A 16621-nucleotide genomic window follows, 5' to 3' on the forward strand; every position below is an offset into this window, starting at 1 on the left:
ACTTTATAAAAACATTTTACCGGACACATTGCCATTTTAGGAAAGTCATAGCTGAGGGGGTCGGGCCTAGGTGGGCGTCAATCCTAATAACAACAATACCAAACCAATGGTGATATCAGCATCAGATCGATACTAAACTGATATGATCGATATATTCCTGCTCTCGTGTGAATGTATTATATGAATTTGTATCTATGTATTTGCACACGCACACAAACACTAAAAAACTATTAATATTTATTGTACAGCAATACAAATGTGCGGGAAAGGTTTGGAAGACCCTGAGTCTTAGTCATTCGCCCAACATATCACAATTATACCAGCAGTAAGAAAAAACAAGTCAAATGCAATCATCTACAACGATATATAGTTCACTCCAGACCAACATAGCCTTCAAATGTGTTTACATTAATTAAATGCAGTTGTGGATTAGATATCATGGTATTTTTTCTGTTGACATTGTTATATTATTTACAAAGGGGAACATAATATTTGCTCCAACTTTTGGTGTTTTTTATTAATGTTCATTAGTGCAGGGGTTCTTAATCCTTTTGACCTCGGGGCCCAACTTTTCCACTACACTATAGTGCCGGGACCCACTCAAATATTGACATTGAATTAGTCATCTTACTCTTAAATTTAATTTATATAAAATTACGAGTGCAACTGGGATAGGCTCCAGCACCCCGGCGACCCCAAAAGGGACTAGCGGTAGAAAATGGATGGATGGATGGAATTATATCTAACCTACTTACAGTTTACAACACTGTCAAATGATATGAAACCATGATTATTATTTATTTAACACATAGACCTTAGGCCTAAATCAGGCTGATTAAAAACATAAGCATAGTAGGGGACTCATAAATAACTGACAAAAACACATTTACACACAATTATTTTGTGCTAAAATAAATATACAAAATTCAAAATGAATATGTTTCTTAACTAAAATGTCAATAAAATTAACGCGCAAATGAAAATACAATTTCACCACTTTAGTCATAATTGTTCTCTAAGACTTTAGCTCCAGATTTCTTGTTTGTTTCACGTTGTCATTACTGCCACACGTGGTGGAAAAGTGTATTACAACGGCGTACCGCTGCGCCCCACAAGGACCACAGCTGAGAAACAGCTATTTTTTGGCGGCCCTCTATGTAAATGGGTTATAATGGTATAGCGCTTTTCTACCTTCAAAGTAGGGCTGGGCGATAAGGCCTTTTATTAATATCTCGATATTTTTAGGCCATGTCACGATACACGATATATATCTCAATATTTTTGCCTTAGCCTTGAATTAACACTTGATGCATATAATCACAGCAGTATGATGATTCTATGTGTCTACATTAAAACATTCTTCTTCATGCGTTAATATATGCTAATTGTAAACTTTCATGCAGAGGGAAATCCCAACTAAGTCAATTTACCAAAACTGTATTTATTAAACAGGTATTAAGCAGTGGCACAAACATTCATATAATTTCCAAAACAGAAAGTGCAAGATTGTCACAGACATTTTAAAACAAGCTATTAGTGTGTGAATGAATGATGGGTTCTACATGTAAAGCGACTTTTGGGTACTTAGAAAAGCGCTATATAAATCCCAGGTATTATTATTATTATTATTATTATTAGTGCACTTTTGTGCATGATGTCACAAAGATGACATAACAAAACAACACTAAATTAAAGTGCACTTTTTGTACAGAACGCCACTACAATAGTTTAAAACAAATAAAGTGCACTTTTGTGCATGATGTCACACAAGATATTTCAATAACTGTCAAATAAAAATGAGCTGCATAATAGGAAATCAAATAGTGTATGTCCTTCGCTATGTGGTAGGTTACTGCAGACGTTATCTCCTTCCGTTGTTGACTATTTTTTTCATACGGTGTTGATGTGGAAATGGTGTTGATGTGCAGGTTGCTTGGGCATTTTGTGGGTTTGGCGCCAGCCGGAGATGTTGACATGCGGAGTTTCAAGCACTCTTCATTCTCTAGCGGGTGACTTTTCAAATGATGCTACGAATTAGCAGTAATGCTACTTTTTGTTGCAACGCTTTTACTTGACATATTACGGTTGTCTGTTCAACATCTTCCCGCTTGAAGCCAAACTACGGCCAGACCATGGACCCCTGCTGTTTTTCTTGGGAATTAATTATTCCTCCATTTGTTACCAGATTCGCACCTTCTTTCTCGTATTACCACTCGCACCACAGCTAATGTTACCCATTCCGCTACCTTTCTGCTCCGTGAGGGCGTATGACACGTATGTAAGAAGGTGCGCTTGTTTTATTTCTGTGAGAAGGAGAGACCAGATAGAGTAAGAAACGCCTGTAGTGTAAAGCTAAAAGAAACTGCGTGAGAACTTAAACTCGAATATCACGATATAGTCATTTTCTATATCGCACAGAGACAAACCCGCGAAATATCGAGTACATTCGATATATCGCCCAGCCCTACTTTAAAGTATTCACACACTGATGGCGGGAGCTGTCATGCAAGGCCCTAAACACAACCACAACCCATTAGGAGCAAGGGTGAAGTGTCTTGCCCAGGGACTAGGATGGATGAAGCCGGGGGAATAAAACCAGGAACCCTCAGGTCGCTGGCACGGCCGCTCTCCCAACCGAGCCACACCGTCCCACGATTTCTCAGTGCAAAAGTGGGCCCCCTGGCCATATGGTTAAGAAACATTTCATTAGTGCTTCAATTATATGACAAATTATAATACAAAGTACAGTGGTCCTTCATTTATCGCCGTACATTGGTTCCAGACATGGTCGTGATAAATGAAAGTCGCGCGAAGTAGGAATCATTAATGATAAGTCAAATAAATATGTTTTTTAACATTTCAACAGCCATCTAGACATAAAATAACACCCTTTAGTCACCTTTACACCCTTTTTATTATCCAATATAGCCTGAGACTGAGTCAATCAGTGGCCAACATACTGAACAGCACGCTCTGATTAGTTTGGTCTCCACCAGTGGCCAATACTACTAATATTTATATTTTTAGTTTATTTAGCCATTGTTATGCTTGAGAATGCTTAAGTTAAGACCAAACAATCGTAGAATATGCTTGAAAAAATCTGCCATGTTGTGACGCTACAATATTTGAAGCATGATGTGGCGAGACGACTGTACAACTAAAGAGCCAAAAGAATCGGACCGCACTGATTGAGTGGAGATCTGCTTACAATTTCAATGTTGCCACTCATATAAATAATACACAAATAGCTCATTACTCTTTTATTTTTTGGTCAAAGTAGCTCTCATACACAATTTGGAATGGCCAGCAGGGGGCACCATTACATGCACTTGACATTGCTTGACCTAATGGCAGGGTGTCCATCCATCCATCCATTTTCTACCGCTTGTCCCGGGGTCGCGGGGGTGCTGGAGCCTATCTCAGCTACATTCGGGCGGAAGGCGGCGTACACCCTGGACGAGTCGCCACCTCATCACAGGGCCAACACAAATAGACAGACAACATTCACACTCACATTCACACACTAGGGCCAATTTAGTGATGCCAATCAACCTATCTCCAGCCTACATTTAAAATGAGAAATTATGACAACATACTGTACATGTATTTATTGATTACTAACGTGAATCAAAAGGCCCAAGATATTGTGTGCCTCAGTGGACTAGCTTACGGCCTTTTAATCAGTTCATTTTTTTAGCATGTACAGTTGTTGTCAAACATTTACAAACACTCACCATGTCATATTAAGTTGATAGTTGATACTAAAACTTTATTGGGTACAAAGTAACCAAAAGTAGAGTAGTTTCAATTTGTTTTAATATGCACTTCTCTTTATACCGTAGTACTGTACAGCAATGTTGCCAGTTTCTTTGAAAAAGTAATCTGATAATGAATTACTCATTTAAAAAGTAACATTCACACACTAGGGCCAATTTAGTGTTGCCAATCAACCTATCCCCACTTTATTAGTCAAGTCAAAAATAATAATTTGTTTTAAATATGGTTTACCATATTTGTGATGAAACGCGTCACTTCTGCTTCCTACAGAGTAGATCACATACATTCACTGTCACTGAGGAAAAGATTGATACCTTCGGTAGTTTAAATGAAAACTGATGGTTTTCTTTTCGCCTTCCCATATTCTTCACTCTGCTTAAGTAAATCCGCTTCATTTTCAATAATACAATTTTTAAAAAATCCCAAAACTGCACCAACAAATTTGTTTTGGTCCCCCTAAACATGCCAGTAGTGTGAAATGGTCCACTGTGTGAGCAGGGAGGGGGATATTTCAAAACAATAATGACTGGTTAATTATTGTTGGTGTATTTTAACCGTACAAATTATGACAAAATATATAAATAATTTAAGGATCTTCAAGGTTTTATACTGCCGATTCCAATCATCCATGAGTGAGATCAGCCGATACCAATGCTGATCACATGTATTAACTGTACATTTTTCCATTTATTTATAGTAACTTCTATTGACAGTTTGATAATATCAACACAATATTTAAAATAATTCCCTATTCTCTTCTATTACACAAAATTGTTTAAGCAAAATAAAGTCAATAGTACACAATAACTAAAGAAAAGCAAAAACTACCATCTGCTACTCATTCAACCATTGGGTATCTACCTCAAAGTACTTCTGTGTCCAGCAAATTATTCCCTGAGTTTATTAACATTAACGAAAGCAACCAAAAAAATTATGAGAAAAAAAGAACGATCGGATCACTGTAGTAGCGATCACATACTGATACTAGCTTGGGTGTGGACGCCACCGATTTACAGTGTAGTGATCTGACTGAGACAATGCTGACACACCAGCAGTTGTTGTAAAATTATAATCTACCTAGACTCTTATTAATATACTTACTAGTTTCCAGTTAACAACTGTTTACTTTCTGCTGAAACGCAGTTCCATCTACCCTTCTTAAACTTTACTAAGCACTTCTTTATTGGTGTTGTTTCAAGATAGCTTCTCTCAACGTGTAACATGTTGAGGCTCGTCCTCCAGTGATAATATTTGATAATGATAATTAAGATACAAAAAAATGCAGTTTATGTGCCGTAATTGAGGTGATTTTTATAGGGCAGCAGCTCCACACTGTATGGAGATATACAATGAGCTGCTAGCTTGTCAACCAGAGAGAATCAGCGTTTGTGATCGGCATAAAAAGACGTTAATCTGCAATGGCCAATCATGTACTTATTCACAAAAATCGCCTAAACGGCACAACCCTAAAATAATTGTTTCAAATAGAAAAAAACTGTATTCATCGTTTTCATGAGACAATTGGGGTCCCTTAGAATCGCAACTTCCTGTTTGCCTTAAGGTAAGTTGGCCCCTGGGTCTGATCAGCGCTTTACACGCGAGTTGTTCTCGTGCTAAAAACGTGACTTGTCGCATGCATGCTGTCACTCCCGAAATGCAAGAAGAAGGTAAATATATCTTTTTGCGAAGGAAAATGACAAAAATAATAATGCACAGTGACTTTAATCTGATTACTGGTTTGTAAACAGATGTAAACAGATTACTTGTTACAGCAAAACCTGGTCATATTAGACTAAAGTAACGAGTTACCGGCATCACTACTGTACAGTATTTTAAACTTATATGACAGTCTGAGCTAGAAATTAATGCATTTTATATGATTTCTGATTGTAAAGATGGTCAGGGAGTGAAAACTAAGTGTTTTATAGTTTTGGTAGTGGATTTTGTGAACATAAACCACTGGTTTTTGTTTTGTGTTCATTTAAATTCATAAATGGAGTCTGTTGGTCTGGCAACGCCCAAGCCTCAGGTACAGGCACGTTGACAACCTTGTCCTGGCGATGATGAAAACCACCACAGCGAGTGGATGCCACACAACTCTGCCAACGATGACATGCCTTCAACTGCAAGACAAAAGATGCAATTATTTACCTCCATTTCCTGACTAGATCACAACTGAACAGTGTACTTTTGGTAAATGTATAGGTGTCATGGTTAGCACTTGAGTTGTGCGCACGGGCCCTACACCCTGTTTGTGCTCCAAGCACCAACTTGCTCCATGTAGCCTGTCAGAATGTAATATCTAGGGGTGTCGAAAAAAATTGATTTTAGAATGAATTGCGATTCTTATTTGTAACGATTCTTAATCGATTAAAAAAATCGATTAAAAACAAACAAAAAAAGTAGTGTTGTTGGAATCTGTCCTGTCCAGCTACTGAGGCAAATCATATTGTTGATGTAGATGCCCATTTCTGCTGTAAAGATTTACTGAAGAAAAGACAAGTGTGACTGAGGTACATCCCTTGTTGCCTTATTTGTATTTTACTTTATTAAATGTTTGGGCAGAATTTTATTAAACGAAACCAGTTTTCTTTTAAGTAATATAGGATTTATTTTTTTTTATGGAGGAATGTAGTCAATCATAGAACTGGCACCCAATGTCGTAAAAAAGTATTGATGTATGAATGGATGATTTTGAGTGAAAAATCGTTTTGAATCAAGAATCAATTCTGAATTGAATCGTTAACCCCCAAAATTTAATTGAATCGTGTGGTGCCCAAAGATTCACAGCTCTAGTAATCTGGTGTGTTCAGGTAGGCATTTGTCAGCTGCGTCACTTTGTCGCCACATTCCACTGTGTTTTGTTTTGGCTCCTCAAACCAACCGGTTGGGACATAATGCTACTCCACCGGTTTATGTCTCCTGTTAGAAGGAAGGTTTTTTTTCTCACTAATGCCAACACAATCATCAGGACCTGAGCAGCAAAAAGCTGCGAAAGCCCAATTGAAATTTGTTAATTTGTTATTATTCGCCCAATTCAACCGCATTTTTGAGACACTTAAGATGCATGAAAACTTACCAAATTTTGCAGGCGCGTAAAGTCCGGGGAAAAATTTGATATGTTTGGGGTCCCAAACACAAAATGTCAATATTGAGACTGTAGCGCCCCTGCCACCAGATTCACGTATTGTGAAAATAAACAGAAAGTCAGCAATCTTGGTTTTTGTCGGCCATTTTTAGGCCAAAAACAGGGGTCATACTTGAACAAACTCTTCCTAGGGACTTTGACCAAATGAGCCGCGATTAAAATGACAGATACTACACAGATGAACGATGATATATTGCAAAGGAATTTTGCCTACACCGTAAGATGTGGGCCTGGCATGGCGCCAAACTTTAATCTGATGGTTTGCTACAAAACTTCAAACATTTGTAACTCAGCTCAGTACAAATCCTGCTACCATCACCTTGGACAGGACACTTGCCTCCACTGCAGTCCACACTGATGAATGTGAATGAATGTTTGATGGTGGTTAGAGAGGTCCTTGGCGCAAATTGGCAGTTACATTTCCGTCAGTCTCCCCCTAACAAGCTTTGGCTACAAATGTAGCCTACCACCATCAGTGTGTGGATGTGGCTTGAATAAATGATGGGTTCTCAGTGTCACACGCTTTCAGTCACTAGAAAGAAATGCATATACGGTAAATCTAATTCATTATTATTATATTATTATTATTATATATTATCACAAGTTGTTTTTTACCGTTTTATCTTTCATTGAACTTTATTTTATTCATTTTCAACATCAATTCTCAGAGTTCGTTGCTGATCTAGTGACGCACGCCGACAATATAATCATAATGGGGGACTTTAATATCCATATGAATACCCCATCGGACCCTCAGTGCGTGGCGCTCCAAACCATAATTGATAGCTGTGGTCTTACACAAATAATACATGAACCCACGCATCGCAACGGTAATACAATAGATCTAGTGCTTGTCAGGGGTGTCACCACCTCCAAAGTTATGATACTTCCATATACTAAAGTAATGTCCGATCATTACCTTATAAAATTTGAAGTTTTGACTCTTTGTCAACAAGCTAATAATAATAATAACTGCTATAGCGGCCGCAACATTAATGCTGCCACAACGATGACTCTTGCTGACCTACTGCCTTCGGTAATAGCACCATTCCCAAATTATGTCGGCTCTATTGATAAACTCACTAACAACTTTGACGATGCCTTGCGCGAAATTATTGATAGTATAGCACCGCTAAAGCAAAAAAGGGCCCCTAAAAGGCGCACCCCATGGTTTACAGAAGAAATTAGAGCTCAGAAATTATCATGTAGAAAACTGGAACGCAAATGGCGCGCGACTAAACTTGAGGTTTTCCATCAAGCATGGAGTGATAGTTTAATAACTTATAAACGCATGCTTACCTTAGCTAAAACTAAATACTACTCAAATCTCATCCGCCTCAACAAAAACGATCCTAAATTTCTGTTTAGTACAGTAGCATCGCTAACCCAACAAGGGACTCCTCCCAGTAGCTCCACCCACTCGGCAGATGATTTTATGAATTTCTTTAATAAGAAAATTGAACTCATTAGAAAGGAGATTAAAGACAACGCATCCCAGCTACAACTGGGCTCTATTAACACAAATACGACTGTATATACGACGGACACTGCCCTCCAAAATAGTCTCTCTATTTTTGATGAAATAACATTAGAGGAATTATTACAGCGTGTAAGTGGGATAAAACAAACAACATGTTTACTTGACCCACTTCCTGGGAAACTTATCAAGGAACTGTTTGTATTATTAGGTCCATCAGTGTTAAATATTATAAACTTATCACTTTCCTCCGGCACTGTTCCCCTAGCATTCAAAAAAGCGGTTATTCATCCTCTGCTCAAAAGACCTAACCTCGATCCTGACCTCATGGTAAACTACCGACCGGTCTCCCACCTTCCGTTTATTTCCAAAATTCTCGAAAAAACTGTTGCACAGCAGCTAAATGAACACTTAGTGACTAACAATCTCTGTGAACCTTTTCAATCCGGTTTCAGGGCAAATCACTCTACGGAGACAGCCCTCGCAAAAATGACTAATGATCTATTGCTAACGATGGATTCTGATGCGTCATCTATGTTGCTGCTTCTTGATCTTAGCGCCGCTTTCGATACCGTCGATCATAATATTTTATTAGAGCGTATCAAAACACGTATTGGTATGTCAGACTTAGCCTTGTCTTGGTTTAACTCTTATCTTACTGACAGGATGCAGTGCGTCTCCCATAACAATGTGACCTCGGACTATGTCAAGGTAACGTGCGGAGTTCCCCAGGGTTCGGTTCTTGGCCCTGCACTCTTTAGTATTTACATGCTGCCGCTGGGTGACATCATACGCAAGTACGGTGTTAGCTTTCACTGTTATGCTGATGACACTCAACTCTACATGCCCCTAAAGCTGACCAACACGCCGGACTGTAGTCAGCTGGAGGCGTGTCTTAATGAAATTAAACAATGGATGTCCGCTAACTTTTTGCAACTCAACGCTAAGAAAACGGAAATGCTGATTATCGGTCCTGCTAGACACCAACATCTATTTAATAATACCACCTTAACATTTGACAACCAAACAATTAAACAAGGAGACTCGGTAAAGAATCTGGGTATTATCTTCGACCCAACTCTCTCGTTTGAGTCACACATTAAGAGTGTTACTAAAACGGCCTTCTTTCATCTCCGTAATATCGCTAAAATTCGTTCCATCTTGTCCACTAGCGACGCTGAGATCATTATTCATGCGTTCGTTACGTCTCGTCTCGATTACTGTAACGTATTATTTTCGGGCCTCCCTATGTCTAGCATTAAAAGATTACAGTTGGTACAAAATGCGGCTGCAAGGCTTTTGACAAAAACAAGAAAGTTTGATCATATTACGCCTATACTGGCTCACCTGCACTGGCTTCCTGTGCACTTAAGATGCGACTTTAAGGTTTTACTACTTACGTATAAAATATTACACGGTTTAGCTCCAGCCTATCTCGCCGATTGTATTGTACCATATGTCCCGACAAGAAATCTGCGTTCAAAGAACTCCGGCTTATTAGTGATTCCCAGAGCCAAAAAAAAGTCTGCGGGCTATAGAGCGTTTTCTATTCGGGCTCCAGTACTCTGGAATGCCCTCCCGGTAACAGTTAGAGATGCTACCTCAGTAGAAGCATTTAAGTCCCATCTTAAAACTCATTTGTATAATCTAGCCTTTAAATAGACCCCCCCTTTTTTAGACCAGTTGATCTGCCGTTTCTTTTCTTCTCTCCTCTTCTCCCCTGTCCCTTGCGAGGGGGAGTTGCATAGGTCCGGTGGCCATGGATGAAGTGCTGGCTGTCCAGAGCCGGGACCCCGGGTGGACCACTAGCCTGTGCATCGGTTGGGGACATCTCTGCGCTGCTGACCCGTCTCCGCTCGGGATGGTTTCCTGTTGGCCCCGCTGTGGACTGGACTCCCGCTGATGTGTTGGATCCACTGTGGACTGGACTTTCACAATGTTATGTCAGACCCACTCGACATCCGTTGCTTTCGGTCTCCCCTAGAGGGGGGGGGGGTTACCCACATATGCGGTCCTCTCCAAGGTTTCTCATAGTCATTCACCGACGTCCCACTGGGGTGAGTTTTTCCTTGCCCGTATGTGGGCTCTGTACCGAGGATGTCGTTGTGGCTTGTACAGCCCTTTGAGACACTTGTGATTTAGGGCTATATAAATAAACATTGATTGATTGATTGATTGAATAGTATTTTTGTCATTGTACTTATAATCCCCAACCACTTTCATATTGTTTGTTCATCATTACGGCACTAAATTGGCCCTAGTGTGTGAATGTGAGTGTGAATGTTGTCTATCTGTGTTGGCCCTGCGATGAGGTGGCGACTTGTCCAGGGTGTACCCCGCCTTCCGCCCGAATGCAGCTGTGATAGGCTGCGGCACCCCTCGCGACCCCGAACGGCACAAGCGGTAGAAAATGAATGGATTTAATTTTTTTTAAATTTTTGACAATTTTAATCTTCAATAGGTGTTTTTGTCATTCTACTTGTAACGTCAAAACAACTTTAATATTGTTTGTTTATTGTTAATATTCTCGGCTCATGTTTTGGTTTTTCCTTTCAATAGCTTTTTGGTCATGTGACCAGGAATCCAAAGACCACTTTTGTATTATTGGTTTATCATTGCTATACTTTACTTTGATTCGTTTTTTTTAGTTTCCCGCTACATCCTCACCTCAAGCTGCTTGATGGCTGTGACGTAATTAGTAAACATTCTACACTACCATGTACTACATTACAATTCAATTAGGAGACAGATAATAAGCTGTAAAAAACGATTGTCACAGTATTCAGAAGTTACAATATGTAAATTTGTTGTGTTAGTTGGTCATCATGTCAAGCGATTTTTAAATTAAAAAAACAACATTATAAACATATCTAATATAAATATTAGAGGTAGATTAGCAGTCTTATCACTTGTTAGCTGCTCTGTGGACAACGTAGTTTACTAGATACAACACCTGATAAAACACGAGGGTCATTACTATGAAAACCAATAATCTTTTTAGTTACTTACACTGACTTATGTGCTTTCTGCTCAGCGTTCTTCTCATAACACTGTGCGCGACAGCGGGTGAATGCATTATCGTGTAGACAAAAGACTGTTTTGACACTCCACTTTGGTGGATGTATATCGTTTTAACACTGAAAAGGCGTTTTTTTTAAATATCCGACATGTTCATAGTTTTCGCTCTTCTGGATAATAGGGACACCACTTGTTTGACATGAACATGCACAACCGAGGGGCCAAGGACTAAGACAAGGGGTAAGGGGCAGATTTGGGCTTCAGCCTTAACCTTCTTGAGACAAAGCAGACCTAATGTTAGCAAGGAAAGTATAACGATAACAACTACTGATATAGCACAAACGTAAATGTATTTACTTACATAAGCAGGGATAATGAAACCAGTACATACCCGAAACAAGGGAGTGCGAAGAAATTAGGTATCAGCTTCTGCAGACAGAGACAAAAACAAAAAGAGGTTTCAATGTGAAATATTTCACTTGATTTGTACATTAGTATTTCATTAACATGGATTGCCTGTTTTACTTACGTCAATGCATTATATCTACATAACAGTCACACAAACTGGTGTACAATATAAGGTAATATCTAAACACAATTTGCATCCGGCATAAAAACTAAACCAAAATCATTTATGCAAATGACTTGCTGTGGCGAATATTGAAACAAAATAGTTTAGGGTGAGCATGAGACTTTAAACTGTTTTTAACTTTTAACTGTTTTTAACTTTTAACTGCTTTTTATCTAACAAATTTGTTCTTAGGGTAATTTTGTATTTGCTTTTTTAATGTGTATTTTACTTCTGTTTTAAATTTTATTTTTTAGTCTGTCCTTTGCCTTTATTTCTTTGTGGTGTACAGCCCTTTGTTTTTCAACTGTGGTTGTTTTTAAAGGCCTTTATAAATAAAGTTGGTATGGTATGGTATGGTAAAAAAATATTTTAATTAAATAATTAAAAACAAATTAAACATTTTCTTGGATATTTTTTGTGTCTTCATTTGACCAACCACAATCCAGAGAACTACAATAACATATAATTCTGCCTTTACAAAAATAAAAAAAGTTTAATTACACTATCAGGGATTAATTTATTATTGTGATGTAGTACTGCACTGCCACCATCACATCATCCATTATTAAGCTAGTGTTAATAAAGTATTATAATAAAACATTTAAAATAACTAGACGTTACTGCTTAGCAATCATGATGAAGTTAACGATACTACAAAGCATGTTGACATAAACGGATCCAGTTTTAATCGAAATTATCCCTTTGGATTTCAAATTTTATGTCGACAAAAGCGGTTGACAATGTATGTATAATTTGAAGTAGGGCATTTTTTTTGTAAAAGGAACATGGTGGACCAAGACTTCATAAGTGGCTCGACATAGACTAGTTGTGAACATAAACGGGACCAAATAAAGCAGATTCTATTGTATATCATTGCAAAGTGTGGTTAATTATGCTATTATGTTATATTCATATATTATTATTCATCAATATGATGTCTACCATTTATTTCTCTTTAGCTCAGCCTTGTATGATATGATTTTCAAATAACTTCAAAAGTAAATGTACCCCAAACAAACACTCTGGACATTCCCATGTGAGTCACAAGGCAGGCGTACTCCTCTCCTTTTTGCGGAGTGAAGAGAGCATGTTTGGTCACGTAGTAGTCCCAGTTGTCCTCAAAGGCCATCTCCGTCTGATTAGCCTCCAGCATCACCTCGGTATCCTTCAGCAGGTCGAGTTTGATCACCGGTGGGTAGAAGTTGCTCGCATGGCAGAGGAGGACGTTTGGTTTTCCCAAGTCTCCTTGTGTCCGACTATACACCTGAACTAGTGGCGGGGCTGAAAACAGAAATATTTTACACACAACTCAACTGGCGAACAAGATCATCAGGTGTGCTGTGGAAAATGTTCCAATTTAATTTAATTGGTCTGATAATTATTATGAATTAGGCTTGGTTCATTACAAACTCCTTCTGTACACCTTCATGGCCTTCCACAACCTCGCCCCTCCATACCTGTCTGATCTCCTGCACGTCACCATCCCCACTAGTTCCATCAGATCCTCCTCCTCCATCCACCTCTCTGTGCCCCCTGCCCGTCTCATCACTATGGGGGGCAGAGCCTTCATTCGCTCTGCTCCCCAGCTCTGGAACAATCTACCACCTGACCTCCGTAACTGCGACTCTCTGCCCACCTTCAAATCTAAACTCAAAACACACCCGTTCCGGTCTGCCTACTCTGTCTAAATCACCAAATACTCTTGCCCTATTTTTATTCTATTGTGTTGTTTATTTATTTGCCTTGGTTTTATTGTATTTTATACTGTTGTAAAGTGACATTCAAATTCCTGAAAGGAACTATGAAATTAAATGTATTATTATTATTATTAATCAGTGCCAGCATCAGATAACGACATTTACAGAAAGAGGAACATAATTAATGTGTGTATCCACCTGTTACTATTTTTTACAACAGTAAGGCCCTGTACTGTGAATGTTTTCTCATGTAAATTACATGTCTTGACTCAATAAATGTTGGAAAACACTGTGTTAGGACTTTGGTCTAATTAAATGTGCTGCAACAAATATGAGATAAAACGCATTACGTCACAAAATAAATTGATACATAAATCTTTTGAAATAAATGAACCGGCCATATAAAAGGTTTAATGTAGTCATTGAAGATGATATACAATATTGATATCAATAAATGAACTTTAGCTTTATCCATGTAGCTTAAAGAAAACAACAGTTTCATGAGCAAGCTCAGTTTTTGTGGAATTACAAGATTGTATATATATATATATATATATATATATATTTATTTTTGTGTGTGTGTCTTTTTGTTGTTGTTTTTTATTTATTTAATATAGGATTTCAAATCTAGCAACATATTACACCACTGTTGTTCATCTGATATGTACGTAATTGCAGTACACTGCATGTCAAATCATAGTGGGTAGTTTTATTTCCACTTATCTAAAGCAGGTGGATTTCCGAGTAATACTTAATAATAATTAAAATAAATGTGTACACTAAATAATAGAAATAAAATGTACAAATATAAATACATTGTAAGATAATTAGGTCAAAAAATGATTGCATTAATCCTGTACACACTTAGATAATTAGGAGTGTAATGATTAGTTTTAAGAACGATTCGAATAAAATCATAATTTGATGTTGTCGATACGATTCTGAGACGACACTAGTTTATTTAGAACGATACGACCTCAAACGATTCAGTGAGTTGAAATTGATTCAGTAACTTTTTAGCCCAAAAAAATAAATCAACGAGTGCGGCTGTGAAATAAATAGTGGATACTCCACACTGCAGGTGAAGTTTCCTGTATTCCTGTTATTTTTTGTAAGAGAATTATGTATAAATGAATGATGAATACAAACAAGCAAGTAAACAACAATTAATGGCCAATGCATTCACATCATATTTGAACACTTTAGGTTCAATTAAGAGGAAACTTTTTCACCTCTCATTTTTCACATTCAAAACAGTTTTAATAAAACTACAGGTACCAACATTTTAACAGTAGAGTTACCTGCTACTTTTGCTGTTGTTCTTCAGCATAAAAATAATGCAATATTAATATAAAAAATAAAGTGCTACCAACATCTCTACAGGTTGAGCGAACACCAGGTTTACCTGAGAAATTAAGTGTATGCAAATCTTTTTAGATTAAATGAGCAATGGTTCAACCTGCTATCATTTTAATAAACAACTGAAGCAGAGAAAAGTCGCAACATCATGAAGCCACAGCACAACAACTTTCAGCTATAGCATGATTGCAAAAGTCACAACAAATACAAACGCCGCAACACAAAAATGATAAGCCAAAACACGACAACATAAAACGCGGACAAGTTTTGGCAAAAGACCATAATGGCCGAGGTGGAAAGTTGAAAAGGGTGTAATGAAAAAAAAAGTCAGAAAAGTAAGTGAAGTGTGACCACTTTTTCAATCATGAATAACTTTTTTTACTTTCTCAATATTACTAATATACTATGTTCATTGTACTGGTTTTAACCTTCCACCTGAGATTGGTTCACTGGCGAAACTTGCTCCGCTGTCACATCCGTTGTGTCTGTCGCGTACTTTGTGTTTTAATGTTGTGTTTCGGCTTTGTATTATTGTTTTGTTGCATTCATATTTGTTGTGGCTCTTGCAATTGTGCTGTAGCTGAAATTGTTGTGTTGTTGCTTTATGATTGTCTTGTAGCATTCGCATTTGTTGTGACGTCTCTCGGCCACCGTAAGTATCCGCCATTTGTTTTGATGACCGATAAGGTCTGGCAGACAGTTAAGTTAAAGTACCACTGACAGTCACACACACTCTAGGTGTGGTGAAATTAACCTCTGCATTTGACCCATCCCCTTGTTCCACCCCCTGGGAGGTGAGGGGAGCAGTGAGTAGCAGCGGTGGCCGCACTCTGGAATCATTTTGGTGGTTTTGAGAATTATAAATCACAGTTTTTTTTTCATAGTTCTATTCATAATCTATTCTGTGCTATTCTAGGGTTGGAATTGGGGGTTAAATTACCAGAATGATTACCGGGCACGGCCCCCGCTGCTGCTCACTGCTCCCCTCACCTCCCAGGGGGTGAACATGGGGATGGGTCAAATGCAGAGGATAATTTCACCACACCTAGTGTGTGTGTGACTATCAGTGATACATTAACTTTATGCAAGCGATTAATGTGATTATTCATGAGTACAAAACATTCATTTGAATCCCCTTAAAATTATATAATATAACAAATATATATATATATAATGATATGATAATAAACACACTTCAACATCATTCACATTTATGCACTTGATGTTTGAACACCAAAACAGTGGTGTGGCGAACAAAATAACTCGCACACGTAGTTAAATAAATGGCAAATATAACACTGCCGGTAGTCGACTTCGTCTTAATATTTACACGCACACGAAATACCAAAGTCAACAAACGAGTGGTTGAAATTCCAGCCACGTTAAATCCATATAGCGGAATAACTTTAACCTAAACATTTCTATACCACGTTTGGCTTTGAACAACATCAGAGTTATGTTTACCAAATGGACTTGTCTGATACTTCCGTGTTTTAGAACAATATGACTGTTCACATATTACTACAACATAATACATTTACTGAATGTTTACTTACTTTCGTTAGTCGCTGAAG

At 38.0% G+C, this 16621-nt stretch overlaps 1 long non-coding RNA gene across 1 annotated transcript; it reads right to left on the reverse strand.

The window, feature by feature from the left end:
* Nucleotides 1–258: 258 nt before the first annotated feature.
* On the reverse strand, nt 259–13186 carry LOC133662025 (uncharacterized). The gene is made up of 3 exons (XR_009828051.1): nt 13050–13186; nt 11812–11849; nt 259–5900 (listed from the first exon to the last, which is right to left on the reverse strand). It is a non-coding gene; the product is annotated as an uncharacterized LOC133662025 (long non-coding RNA).
* Between the last annotated feature and the right edge of the window lie 3435 nt (nt 13187–16621).

The sequence above is a fragment of the Entelurus aequoreus genome, linkage group LG12 (genome assembly GCF_033978785.1).
Source record: "Entelurus aequoreus isolate RoL-2023_Sb linkage group LG12, RoL_Eaeq_v1.1, whole genome shotgun sequence".
NCBI classification, from domain to species: Eukaryota; Metazoa; Chordata; class Actinopteri; order Syngnathiformes; family Syngnathidae; genus Entelurus; species Entelurus aequoreus.